The sequence below is a fragment of the Sinohyriopsis cumingii genome, chromosome 17 (genome assembly GCF_028554795.1).
Source record: "Sinohyriopsis cumingii isolate HCF-2022 chromosome 17, ASM2855479v2, whole genome shotgun sequence".
NCBI classification, from domain to species: domain Eukaryota; kingdom Metazoa; phylum Mollusca; class Bivalvia; order Unionida; family Unionidae; genus Sinohyriopsis; species Sinohyriopsis cumingii.
This window is the reverse complement of record NC_142977.1, coordinates 16,506,218-16,519,986: the sequence shown is the minus strand read 5'-3', so window position 1 is coordinate 16,519,986 and position 13,769 is coordinate 16,506,218. Positions and strand designations below refer to the sequence as shown.

The 13,769-nt window shown below is 38.9% G+C and overlaps 1 long non-coding RNA gene across 1 annotated transcript; it reads left to right on the top strand.

Annotated features, from left to right (window-relative positions):
* The first annotated feature begins 368 nt into the window (after positions 1 to 368).
* On the top strand, positions 369 to 2,527 carry LOC149777816 (uncharacterized). Its single transcript, XR_016415471.1, has 2 exons — positions 369 to 651; positions 1,292 to 2,527. It is a non-coding gene; the product is annotated as an uncharacterized LOC149777816 (long non-coding RNA).
* Positions 2,528 to 13,769: the final 11,242 nt, after the last annotated feature.

Below are 13,769 nucleotides of genomic sequence, written 5' to 3'. Positions count from 1 at the left end.
TGCCTTAGTGAAGAACCAGTCGGTACATGATCTTAGTCAAGAACTAATAAGTATATAACCTTGGTCAAAAACTAGTTGGTATATATCCTTAATACCTTAATCAAGAACATGTCGGTATATATTCTTAGTCAAACACTATTAGTTACAACATTCTTAGTCAAGAACTAGTTGTACATAATCCTAGTCAAGAACTAATCTGTACATTATCTTCATTAAGAAATTGTCGGTACGTAATCTTAGTCAAGAACTAGGTACATAATCTTAGTCAAGAACTATTCAGTACATAACCTTAGTCAAAAGCTGGGTTGAGTGCTTTCAGTCACATATCCTACCCGTGATCACATTTACAGTCTTATTTGTTACACAGCCTAAAGAACGTGACTCAATTTAAATAACAACACTTGGAATCCATTCACTTCAGAATTCTTAACCCATCTGCCGCTTATTTAAGTCACGTGAAATCGCAGACTGAAAAGATAATATCCCATGAATCAGTCAGCAACGAATAGGTTGCCTTTGTTCCAGAGTCACGATGTGATCCAGTTTTTTTCTGGATAAAATGTGCCAAGTGGTCAGCAGGAAAACGATAAACCGGCTTGGTGAGGAATAGAGCTAACCTGAATTATTTTCTGCAGAGAAATCACCCAGAAGGTAAGTAATCTGATGAAGTGTTGTTTTTATGTCCAAATGTTCATTACAATTGTATGGTAATGCAATGTCAAAATACCTAATACGTTGTATCTTCCAAATGATTATTTTCAACAACCGAATTTTCCGATTATCTCCAAGGATGTTAATCCCTTGCATTATAAAGGCAATTGGTTTGACTACTGATGAAACATACTGCATTGATTCCTTGTATTTTTTTAAGAAAAAATATTTCAATTCAGATATTAATGTAATCAGATGGTTACTTTTAAGTATCTTTGTAGTCAAATGTTTCACATCATCAACATCTATCTTGGTTCGAGGTGGAAATGTATAAATTAATTTTTAAATATAATTAAGATAATTTTTTATGGAACTTTTCAAATTGCAAATAAAACAATTTGTAACTACGTTTATAACAATTAGCTGATGATAACGGTAAGGCTTTTTGGATCAACATAATACAAAGATAGTAACAAACGAATATAAGTGTGCTCCAGACTTAGGCATGTTTTTCTTCCATTAGTAGCGAGACCGTTTCCAGGGATACGCGTATTCTCTTTCGTTAGTAGCGAGAATGTTTCTTGTGCTAAACTGCAAAAGCAGTCAGAAAAGTAATCATATTTTTTTTTGTTTCTTCCAGTACTATGAGAGCTACAGTCTTTATTTTGGCGGTCCTAGCCGTCCAAATTGTCTGCATTTATTGCAAGCCTGCTGAACAGCGCGGAGGTTTACCCTTGCTTGGTGGTAATCGTGTACCCGATTCCGTTCCCCAATCTGACAAGAGAAATCAATTACCTCCCCAGGGACAGGAAAGACCACAGCAACAACGTCCCAAGGATGAGGAAAGACCAGAACTCCCGGAGAAAATAAACGGACCACCACGTCCTCGGGGAGAAAACGGACAAACCCGACCACCAACCCCTCATGGTGAGAACGGACAAATCCGGCCGAAACAACCGGGGCAAGAGAACCGTCGCCCCCGTCCTATAGGCCCTCAGGGAGGGAACGAACAGACTCATTCACCAACGCCACAGGCAGAAAACGGTGAAACCCGACCACCATCTCCAAATGGAGTGAACAGCCAAACTCCACCACCTTCACCCAGTGGACAGAGCGGCCAAACACCCCCACCACCTCATCAAATCTAGCCAACTCTCCAAGGATAGAATGGTCAACACATGTATTACATTTGCTATATATCAAAAACACGTTCAAACATCTAACGATAACTCGGTAGCATACAGTTTGCAAGCAAATGTGTAGGTTTCAGTGCGTGTGTGTGTGTGTGTGTGTGTGTGTTGTAATTTAAAGAACTGGGCGTCAGCTGACAAGGGATTCAGAAAACTGAAATGAGTCATTCGTACTCTTATTTATTCAAGTTTTTAAAATAATTTTGTTGAAATCGGTTCATTTATTGGCAAGTAGCATTATTAACTAAATTTTCGTTTCCAGTATTTCGGGTTCTGAACGTGTGTATTATATTGATCACTTTCTGTTATTTTTATTCATTCATATTTTAATTCACGCTTAATTATCGATAAAGAAAAATGTCTTTAGATAGAGATCAATAGAAGTAAGGTCACATTTATATACTATTCGGTTTATTAACACTCCCTGTCATCTATATTGGCTTTAGCATTGAAATATGGTGCAGAGTTAGGCAGAAACAGCAGTAGAGATGAGTTCAATTGCCAACAAATCTGGAAACAGTCATGAAATTGATTGAAAGTTCATAATGTTTTGTCACTTTTTTTACATTTTGTAAGACAATATTTACTTTTTCATGTGTAAATGCTTTGCATTTTCCCTCGCAACGTTGCCTGCCAGTCTTGTGGCGTCATGTTTAATGAAAGAAATAAAAACTACCTTGTGTAAATGTTTGCTTAGTTTAACATTTTGCTATACAATGAGAATTCTGTGTCTCTTCTCTCTCTCTCTTTGCACCCATCTTAGTTGCTTAACATACATACATACATACATACATACATACATACATACATACACTATTTCTTGTCACAAAGATACAATCCTGTATTGGGAATATATCATTCCAGTTGGCCATGAATAGTATTTCAATGAGGTTATAAAGAAAGCAAAAGAATTAGAACTACGTGTCTTTAGAGGTAAGGAATTCTATAAACATAGATGTGGATACATTAAAAGAGGTTTTGAAATAGTCGGTTTTAGACCATGGAATCTGCAGTTCGTTGTTAGCTAGTATAAAATTTCGTCATCCAAGAAGTTTTCAAAACGAATCTTGAAATATCTTGGGAATACATTTCAGCGTGTTAGATGAAAGGTGAAATCATTAAAAAGAGTTTTTAATTACCGAACAAAAAAACAAAGAACAGAAAAAAATGAAGAAAAAAGAAATTGAAGAAGAAAACGTAATTTAAGAAATAATGACATAAATAAAAAGGTTTTATCCATGTGTATGCAAGAAACAAAAACCTTGAAGAAGGTAAATTATATCATTTCAAAATTTTTAATATGCTTTTTGAAAATCACAAACATTACAAATAGTACTTACTGTTTATAGATTGACAACGTTCCATCACGTTTTGCTTAATACAAGTTACACCGTATATATTCCCAGGACTAATACGTTTATAAATTTAAAAAAGTTAAGTTTACGTTACATTTTTATAAACTTACATTTGATTAAAATTGTTATATTATATGAATCACAAATAATGGACTAAATATAAATGAGCAGCTTGTATTAAACCAATTACCTGGAGAAGGAATTAAATAAAATGAAATATTACAGAATTTAAAAAAATTAAAACATATTATTTCAAAAATGAATTATGGATGTTTTGTCATCAGCCCATTTCAATCGATAGATAATGACGTTTACCTTTATAAATATCTTGAAATTTTTATATATTTCTCTGGTTAGAGGACGAGGTATGGTTTTAATGACCGTTGCGACTTGAATACGAGATGATTTAACCCTATGGGGGATTGTGAATTCCAGTTTTGATAACACTGATGTTCCCATTCACACCACAGGTGAGGCAGTCCTGTAGAATTTTTTAAAATGTTATTTATCAAGCTTTATTTATACGCATTATTCAAAATGGACAGGTTCGTGCAGATGAGAAACTAGTTGGTATACAATCTTATTCAAGAACTTGATAAATAATCTTATTAAAAACTATCTGTACTTAACAGGATTGTATCCAAAAGATATAACTTGACCTTTAAGTGAGGTTGATTAAAGAATTTTGTTATAAAACAAATCCTTTGCAATGTGCACGGATTATTGTTCAAAATATAAATAATGTTGTAAATATATATTTTGTAATGGGGGCTGATACTGATTCGTATATCATGTATGAAATCTTGGTAACCAAATAAAATAATATAGCCATATAAATTAGCAATTACTTAGCAAATCTCTCTCTCTCTCTCTCTCTCTCTCTCATATGCAGTTAGAAAATGAAAGTCATATGGCAGTGATACAAACAATTTTAGCGTTTCACACAGTCCCATGGTCAAGGCCACTCTAATTTCAATGGTTACAAACAATTTTCACACAGTCCCATGGTCAAGGCCACTCTAATTTCAATGGTTACAAACAAATTTCACACAGTCCCATGGTCAAGGCCACTCTAATTTCAATGGTTACAAACAAATTCCACACAGTCCCATGGTCGTCACGTTTCAAGGAGACTCTAATTTCCATGGTTTTAAAGACACCCCTAGTTGTCTTCCCACATTTGATCATATGAGGTAAAATCGTTCACAGTGTATGACTGAATATAAATAACCACACCTAGAATCCAGTCTGCTAATCACTTTGAATCATGTTATTTGTTTTTGATGAGAAATCTACCATAGAAGAATTTTCAGTGCTCACAACGTTGAAACTACTTTACAGATCATAGCTAATTGTTTCCCTGTTATAATGTTAATTTCAAAGGTTCATGGTCACTTTAAGAGCATGGTAACTGTCACGACCATCACAGCAACAACAATGACAGACACAAGAACAAATAATTATAATAATCACTGCTACAATGCAAAAGCAATAATGATAATAGCCATGATAGTCATAAGGTTTAAATCATTTTATGTTATCTTGAATGGCAGATCTATATGTTGTTTTGCATCTATTCGTAATTCGTATTGCTTTTAGCAGATCTTTTGACACAAAGCGTTGTTCCGCAACTGTAGTACTAGTAACTGGCAAGTATATATGGTTATGTCCCTATAGTAATAACAACTGGCATATGTGTATGTATGTAACTCTGAAGTACTAGTAACTGGCAGATGTGTATGATTATATCCCTATAGTACTAAACACTGGCATATATGCATGTATGTAACACTGAAGTACTAGTAACTGGCAGATGTGTATGATCATATCCCTATAGTACTAAACACTGGCGTATGTGCATGTATGTAACACTGAAGTACTAGTAACTGGCAGATGTGTATGATTATATCCCTATAGTACTAAACACTGGCGTATGTGCATGTATGTAACACTGAAGTACTAGTAACTGGCAGATGTGTATGATTATATCCATATAGTACTAAACACTGGCGTATGTGCATGCATGTAACACTGAAGTACTAGTAACTGGCAGATGTGTATGATTATGTCCCTGTAGTACTAAAAACTGACGTGCGTTGATTTGTATGTCCCTATAGTAATAGGAACTGATATATGTGTATATACGAGTTCCTACAGTAGTAAGAACTTGTATATGTGTATGTGTCCCTATACAAATAGGAACTGGTATATATGAAAAACAGTCTACCCATACAGACGACTATTTTTTTAACTTTAACTCGCAACCCTACCCCCACCTACCCACCCACCCCAATAAAACTAGCAGATTTAAAAAGAACGAGAAAAAAAAACAGGATCACACTCCATGATATTTTTTATTTTGTGAAGCTGAACTTATTGTCCGATTTTTCGACTGAAAGAAAGCTTGTTTTTATTGGAAATAGCCATTCTGAGAAAAGGTGGAGCATGATGATTTACTGGCATGTTGTTTTGTTTAAAATTTTAAAACTGTCTCACACATTCATATGTATTTTGATGCAAAGAAAACAAGATTACTTTTCAAGAACATAAGAAATTTCAGTTTAATAACACCCTTGTGTTTGTGTCCTTGTGTACTCTCTGAACAATAGTTGTGTGTACATGTCTGTTTGTGCGCTAGTGTGTGTATGTGTGTGTGTGTGTGTTTTAAATATGTTTAAGTATTCAAAGATCTGAAAAGATCAGAATACAAAACAATTTATGTTAACCTCGTACACAAGGTAAGGTGCTGTATATGTATATTTAAAAATCCTAATTCAATATATAAACAATTAAATTAAAGAATCTGTTATAGGGAATAAATTAAATAATTATGAAAATTGTGTTCTTTTATCTGTTTTATTGTTACTTTCAGAATATACCTGCCAATGAATTGGTAGGTTAGAATCTTTCCAGAGGACTGCAATGAAAAAATATCTCATTAAATTTCTTATTATTCTGATTAAGCCCAGTCTTAAAGTTTGACGCAGTCTCAAAGTTATCACGTTTTTATGTAAACAACTTCATATCCCCTACCGCCAGTAGCTTCTCGTGGGTCGGTGGTTCTTTCTGGGGTTTTCCCGGGTTCTTCCTCCACCATTAATACTGGCCGCCATGTATAGCCTTTAGTGTGCTGAAAAATGGCGTTAAACCCTACAACAACAACAACAACAAAAATCATATCCCCTACCTATGTTCCCACAAGTAGCCATAGTATTGACACAAACTCAAAAACTGAATTTAAATAACAACAGGCTGCATTTTATATGAAACGTGTAATGTTCTAACTTGAAACACTATACATTACGGGTAGGAAACGCTTAGATGAAACTATTGAAAACTAATTTACTGGTCAGCCGTGTATCGATATGCGTGCACGACGCACTAGATTGTGTAGCTTTCAAAACTGTTCCATTAGTAGTATATGGGGCCACCCTAGCGACAATGGGAATTAGCATTACAAAACCCCTTGGGCCACTCTAGCGACAAGGGAAATTTAACATGGAGAAAAACCCTGGGTCACTCTAGTGACAAGGGGAATTGAACATGGAAATTGAACATGGGAATGTCACCTGGGGATCAGTGGGAATTAAACATTGGTAACGTCATAGGTTTATAGGGTCAAAACCTTTTATAGGGTGAAATGTATTTGTAGGGACAAAGGGTTGATAGGGACAAACATAGACATACAGAAACAAACAAATACACATTGAAACACACAGAAAAGAGGACAGAAATATTCTAAAGAAAGACTCACAGATAGAATAGAGACTCGATAAAGAAAAGTCTGTTGTATGGGTTCAAAACATTTATTCAAGTACATATATACATGGGCTCTCTGGCCTGTGCTTTGGTCTAAGCACTATCCATTAAATACATAAACATTTGAACATAAAAGAAACATATTTACGAGTTGTTTAGTTATTGACTCTAGTAAACTAATGTTTAAAATTAACGTTCACTCCTTTCTAAAATCACTTCATATGCAACGAATTTACATTAAATGTTCGTTTATAAGAAAAAGTCAAAACAAAACAAGTAACAAACAATCAAATAAGAGAAAGTTCGTGTTTGTCTCTCTACCCGTTACACACGTTGTTTAATATCTGGTCAGCTACCACTTGTGTCCCAGCATAGATGTTTCCGATCTCGTATTCCCTGTCAGTCGTAAATCTGCTGTTACGTCCATCGTGCTAGGTACACTTATCGGTAAGCAGATCAAGAGCAGTGATCGTCTTCTTCCCATGGAGGTGCAACATATGCCATATGACTAGTCACTTTTTCATCGGTGATGTCAAATTTTTCTCTCACCGACCGCACGTCTTCAATAGCCCTCAAAAGTTTGGAAGAAGTTATTTCTGCAGGTGTGCTAAATCCGAGACATACAGGCGAGTTCAAACTGTCGTGATACATAGATAGGCTCAAACGACCTTCATCTTTGACTTGGCAATGACATTTGAATTCCTCTAACAGTAAGTCAAGTAGATCCGTAATGAAACCTGATACTTCCTCGGCTGGAACGTCAGACGCGAAGTCTTTAAATTTCATCGTGTAGGTGTAAGTTGTCGTTCTAACTTTTCTTGAGGTCGCTGTCTGGGTCATTTGGATGCTAAAATACTCCTTTAGGTCTATTGAATCCTTTCCCTTCTTGAACGCACTTTGCTGTGACGGTATGGTGGTGAAAGAGGTCAATGATGTTTGTTCCTTCTCTTTTTTCTTCTGCGTAGAGTTATTCATCTTTCTCGTCGCTTGTCCTCGCAATGAAGTGTCGTTCTTGGAAGTCGTCCCTTTTTATACTGGGTGATATCAGCATGTCCATAAGGTAAAGTTTTGTGGTCTGGAAGTTTCACTGGTTGCACGTAGTTTGTCATGGCATTAGTACATAACAACTAAGATGTGGTATTGCATTGGTGATGTGATCGTGAGGCATAGAATCACACCCAAGTTTCTCGTTGGACTTGAGTCTTACGCTCTATACTTGCTGTTTGAAAGGATTCATTTTTGTCGATTGGTCTTGGTAGTGACAATGAACTGTTGGTCTTGGACGTTGTCCCTTTTTATATGCTGACCAATATCGATGTGACCGTACGGCAACGTAAAGTGATTGGGAAGTCTCACTCGCTTCTGGTACACGATTTGATAGATTTTTTCCAGGGGTCGACTGACGATGTGGTGAGTGGGTAAACGTACAATCTTGTTCGGTTGGTGAGTGGTCACTTTAAAGTTTCCATCCTCTCCCGATTGCAAGGCTTCTTTCAATACCCCAAAGTTGACCACTCGACTGGCACGATAATTCAGAGTCAGTCCTTTCACTTTGCACTCCGTGTGCACTTCTCCTTGTTTGTCCCGGTATTGGTAGCCGTAATTTTTAGGACCTCCACTCGCGAAACTTAGAATCTTGTCGTCGAGATGTTCGTCTGTCCAGGCTCCTAAACGGTTTTCTTCGATGTTAGGGTGTTGCTGACCCGGTCGATCGATGTAGATGCAACTGTCCGTGTCAAAGTACAGGACGCGTTCCCCTAACAGTTCTAAAGCTTCGTACAATTTTAAGCGAGCATGAGCTGTCACGTAAGCCGCAATGATGACATTTCCAAAAGGGTCGTCTTGTACAAAGTCCAGATCTTCTTCGTAATTGACCAAGATCAAATTCTCTCGAACGACGTCCACGTGTTTCATGTATTTGGTTTTGTCGTGAATCATCTGGAAGTAGCGGGAAGGTTCTGTCAAATATTCCGTCTTGGGTAAACACGGTTGTTGTGCCATTTTACCCCACAAGCAATTTAACATCACTTTGGCAAACGATCGCCTGCCTTCGTTTTTCTCGATGTGGTCTAAAGAGATGCCTTCTTGTTCATAGTATTTCTCTTTGAATTGTATTTGGTCTTCGGGAGTGTGACACCAGGAAGGATAGCCGCTGGCTTCTTGTTTCAGTTTCAAAAAGGCATCCACGTAGTCAGCGAAAATGCCTTTCTGACTGGGATCACCCTTGTGGTATTGTTGTGTCTTGGGAAAGTGGCAAATTTCGTACACTTCTAACAGTTGGTATCCCATGTCCAGAGCTTTGAACAATTCTACGCTGACCCAGGTTCCCGTCAAGGCACGTTCTTCCTGGGTGTGCTGACAAGGTTGGTCTTGGTTGCACGTTTCGGCACAAGTACGGCACAATGGAAACATCAGTTTGCCTTGACAATGGTGAGGTAAGACGGGATGGTATAGGTTCGTGGGAGGCAAAACTTTACACTTGATCAAGCCTTCGTATTGTCGAATGCTTTTCAGGTCGATGTGTTCCGTTAACAATTGCGGGTGCCCTACAGGAAAGCGACAATATTTGCACACGTAGGGATACAGCGAACACACGTCCAAGTATTTGATTTCTTCTCCTTTCTCTTCGTCGGCTTGGTACAGCAAACAGGTGGCATTGGTCCTTCCTCCGTACAAACTATCCCTCGGGTTCAGCGGGTCCATGAACTGGTAACTTTCCACGAGGCGTTTAAACTCGGGATCGGTTTTCATACGGTGATCGTACTCGTGTTCCCACATTTCCACCACTTGGTATCCTTCCTGTTCCAACTTTAGGCGTCGCTGACAAGTGTCCTGGTACAAGTCTTCCATGGTTCGTTGTAAAAACTGATTTTTAGTGCTACGATCAGGGTAACAGACGGGACATCCGTGAAATAAGCAACCGTTAAACTCGTACACGATCTTGGGGTTTTCTAAGTCCCAGCCATCTACCGAATATGTTCCGATGGTCTTTTCACCCCCTCCGTTGCGGGCATGCTGAATCCATTTGTTTTCCTTGTCGCACAAGTAATGTAACCAACGTAGGGCTTTGACCGAGTATTGACGTTTGACAAAGTTGGTCGTTTGAGGGCTGATGACAGCCACGGTGTTTTCAGGCATGAATCGTTGTCGATACACTAAGGAACACGCTTTGGCAATGGTGCAAGCTTCTTTCAAAGGATCGACCCCTCCGTTTTCCATGAACAGTTCTCGAAATTTTCCACAGCAACGCCGTAAAATGTCCACGTCGGAACGACAATACTTTAGCATTTCTTCCTGAAAGTCGAAAGGGTCCGAGGCGTGAGCCTGGTACCAAGCGTAGAAAGCTTCTCGTTGTTCGGTACGCATGTTGTCGGGGTCGTAATAGTGAGCCTCAGGTAAATGGGGTAGAACGGCGTGTTGATTGGCTTCCGTATTGAAAAAGTGTGGAAAGTACCCTTTAGCCATTTCTGTCATTCCAAACGTTTTAGGCATTCGACTCAAAGGCATGGCCAAATAGCTCATCGAATCTTTAAACTGTACTTGTCCCACTTGCATGAAAATGATTTTGGCTCCGTTCAAAGTCACTTTAGGACGTTCGGTGCCATGTTCCGTATAGTATCTGAGAAGAAACTGTCCATCGTATCCGGAGAAATTGTGAGCCATCACCGTGGCATGACGATGACAATCTCCGTAACGTTCGATGTCCTCTTGGCTCCACGTCTTGTCGATGGGGTCTAAGACCCATCGAGCGAAATCGGCTAGCGTGTTCGGTCCCCGAAAGGTTTTTTCACGTCCCCCGGAATCTTGCTGCAGTGAGGGCAATGACTGAAGATAGGTTCTTGAATGCACTTCTCGCACGCTCGATGAGCCACGCAGAAATTAGGAATGTGAATGCCAGTCTCTTGCATGCATTCGAAATCGAAAAAGATGAAATTGCTTTTCTTCTTGTGACCATCCTCTTTCTCTGGTTGGGGTTGGTATTTTTGCACGTAGCATTGGTGTTTCAAGTCCACGATGTGATGACAAATGTGACATTTCTTTTTTCCTGAACATACGTGTGCCTTGGTACTATTGGTACGTATGCCTTGTCCACACGTAGGGCACAATCTCAGGAGTTGACAAGCACATTTCTGCTGTGAACCTTGCGTCTTCAGATGTTGTTGGTAACAGGCAGGGCTGAAAAACGTGCGCAGACAAGCAGGACAATGCAATGGTTTTTGCCCTTCGCTCAGACAGGGTGGAGAGGCCAAACATCCTCGGCATTTCGATCCACAATGTTTGTGTTGCTCTCGATTATTATAACCACGGTCACATTTCTCACAGTAATATCTGTATCCCAGGAATCCGGGGATGGCGGTAATGGTATCGAAATGTTCATCGTGATAATAGACATGAATGTATTTTCCGTCCTTAAAGTCTTGGCCTCGAAACAACAGAGGTCCGTGCACTTCTTGAGGGTGCACTTTCAAGGTGTAGCGTGGAGCTAGGGCATCTTGCAATTTTTGCATCTCAGGAATGCCACAGGGTGTGTCTTTGGACAGTCCGGCTTGTTGTAACAGGAGTTCTGCTTCATTTCGTTGTTTGGCTCGATCGGATCGTTGAATAGTTTTCCAGGTTCATTTCCATTCTACCGTGTCGTTCTTGTTGGCATAGGTTCGTCCCACCACGATGGCACGGGCTAAACACATCTGGTCTTGAGGGTTGTTAATTCGGACGAGACTTGTTTTGGTGTTGCGAAGGTCGTCCACCAATAAGACCTTTTTGCGTCCAGTCCCTTGAGGAGGAGAGACGTGGGCCATTTTCAGTGTGGCTTTACCATCGGTGATGTCAAACTGATCATTAGATTGTTGTACGTGTTGAATCTTGTCCATGACTTTGGAAGGGGTTAGTTCTGCGGGTCTGCTAAACTCGATCCAAACAGGGGATTTCAAGCTGTCGTGATCTATGGATAGTGTCAAGAAATCGTCTTCTTTGGGTTGACATTGTTGCTTTAGTGTGGTGAGCAAAGAATCCCACATCTCGGTGATAAACCCTTCTGCTTTCTCCAATGGTACGTCGGACTTGAAATCTTTAAACTTCACCGTGTAGGTGTAAGTCGTGGTTCTAAATTTTCTAGAGGGTCGCTTTTCCGTCTCTCGAATGTGATAGTACTTTTCAGGGTTAACTGGTGGACTTTGGTTTGGAGTGGGCTCTCTATGTCTGGTCGCAGACGTGGAAGGTGTTGGTTCAGGTTTGCTCATGTCTTCGTTTTGAGCGAACACTTCTTTTCGTGTGTGAGGCGATACGTCACTTCGCTGCCTCTTACGTTCTTCTTCTCTCTCACTGAAATCGTGCGATCGTTTCATCTCGATTGCTGATTCAGAAATGATTTAACCAAGTTCATTCTCTCCATATATACCCTCTCTACCTCTTGTTGTCACAATGACTTGGTATATTTCACAAGGGCAAGTGAAAGCCAAGCATATAGGAGCCCAACGACAGCGGTGCGTCTTAAACACCTCATGCATCTTGATGACCCTTCGATTCAAACCCTACCACGAAAGAAAAAAGTTGCAAGAAAAAACCCAGACAGTTGGTGTCTTCAAGAGAGCTAGAGACGCCGGCACTGTGTCGCTGGGACACGTACGTACTCCAGAAAACTACGCCACTCGACAACGTTGTCTCCTTCTCTCAGTCACTTCTACTTTGTCGCTGAATACATTCTACCAACCCTGTTTTAACACACGTTTCTTCATCTGATATTTTTAAAAAATATACTAAACGCATTTTTAAAAGAACTACCCTTTTTCGACAGCAGTGACGGCGTCTCCTGCTGCTGTTACCACTGTTACTGCACAAAGATGATCTTTCCTTAAGATCAAAATATGAGACAGAGCAAGTAAGTTGTGAAGTTGAGCGGCGGTGTCTAAACAACAACTGTCAAGCCCCTATGTTCCATTTCTGTTTGTGATAATAACTTGTGATACTTCACATTTTCTAAAGTGGAAATCTTTACAAACCGTACAAAAGTTATATGACTTTGGCTTCTGACAGTTGTACAGACTCTTCACTTTATAAGTGTCACGAGAAAATAATGTATCCAAGTTTTACCATTTTCCAAAACACCCACACACTTGCAACGTGACCAGAATCTGTACTTCTTTATTTGTGGATATCCAACAGACCCGTCCCAGCATATATAGCTGGTTAAGAACTGTAGGAATATCACCTCATTTTTTTTCAGAAATATCAAAGCTTTTATGTGTATCTTCCCTGTTCCACCCTTTATTAGTGCTTAGGTATATTCCCTAAACAACACAAACAATTTGGAACAAAATTAAATTTTGAATTAAGGTTTCTCTCTGTTTATACATTTTTTTCTTCAAGTTGTTGGTACATGGCATATGACATCCAAATACTTTCTCAAACTGAGAGGCATTTCTACACATGTCATTGCCTTTGTTAAATTCGGTTTTGTTGGTTAGTCATCGTTAATCTTTAATTCTATTTTTATGATGTATTTCTTTTTTGCTAGAAGATTTAATTTATTTATGTTGTTTAGTCTGCTGTTGCAAAAAAGAAAATGCATGTATCTATAGCAAAGTGTTTCAGTTTGTTCAGTTTTTTTATTTCAAGCTCTACGAAAGGTACCAAGTTTGTCTTGCAGGGGGATTGAAACTTTAAGTTACGCGGACGTGAAGGAAAACATACCTTTGTTACTACAATTTGCTGTCTTTGTGTTCGTTCTAATCATGCTTGCCTTATATCTTTTTGTTTTAGGATCATATTTCTTCTGATGTAAATACATACATCAATGGATAGACAGCTTGGGTTA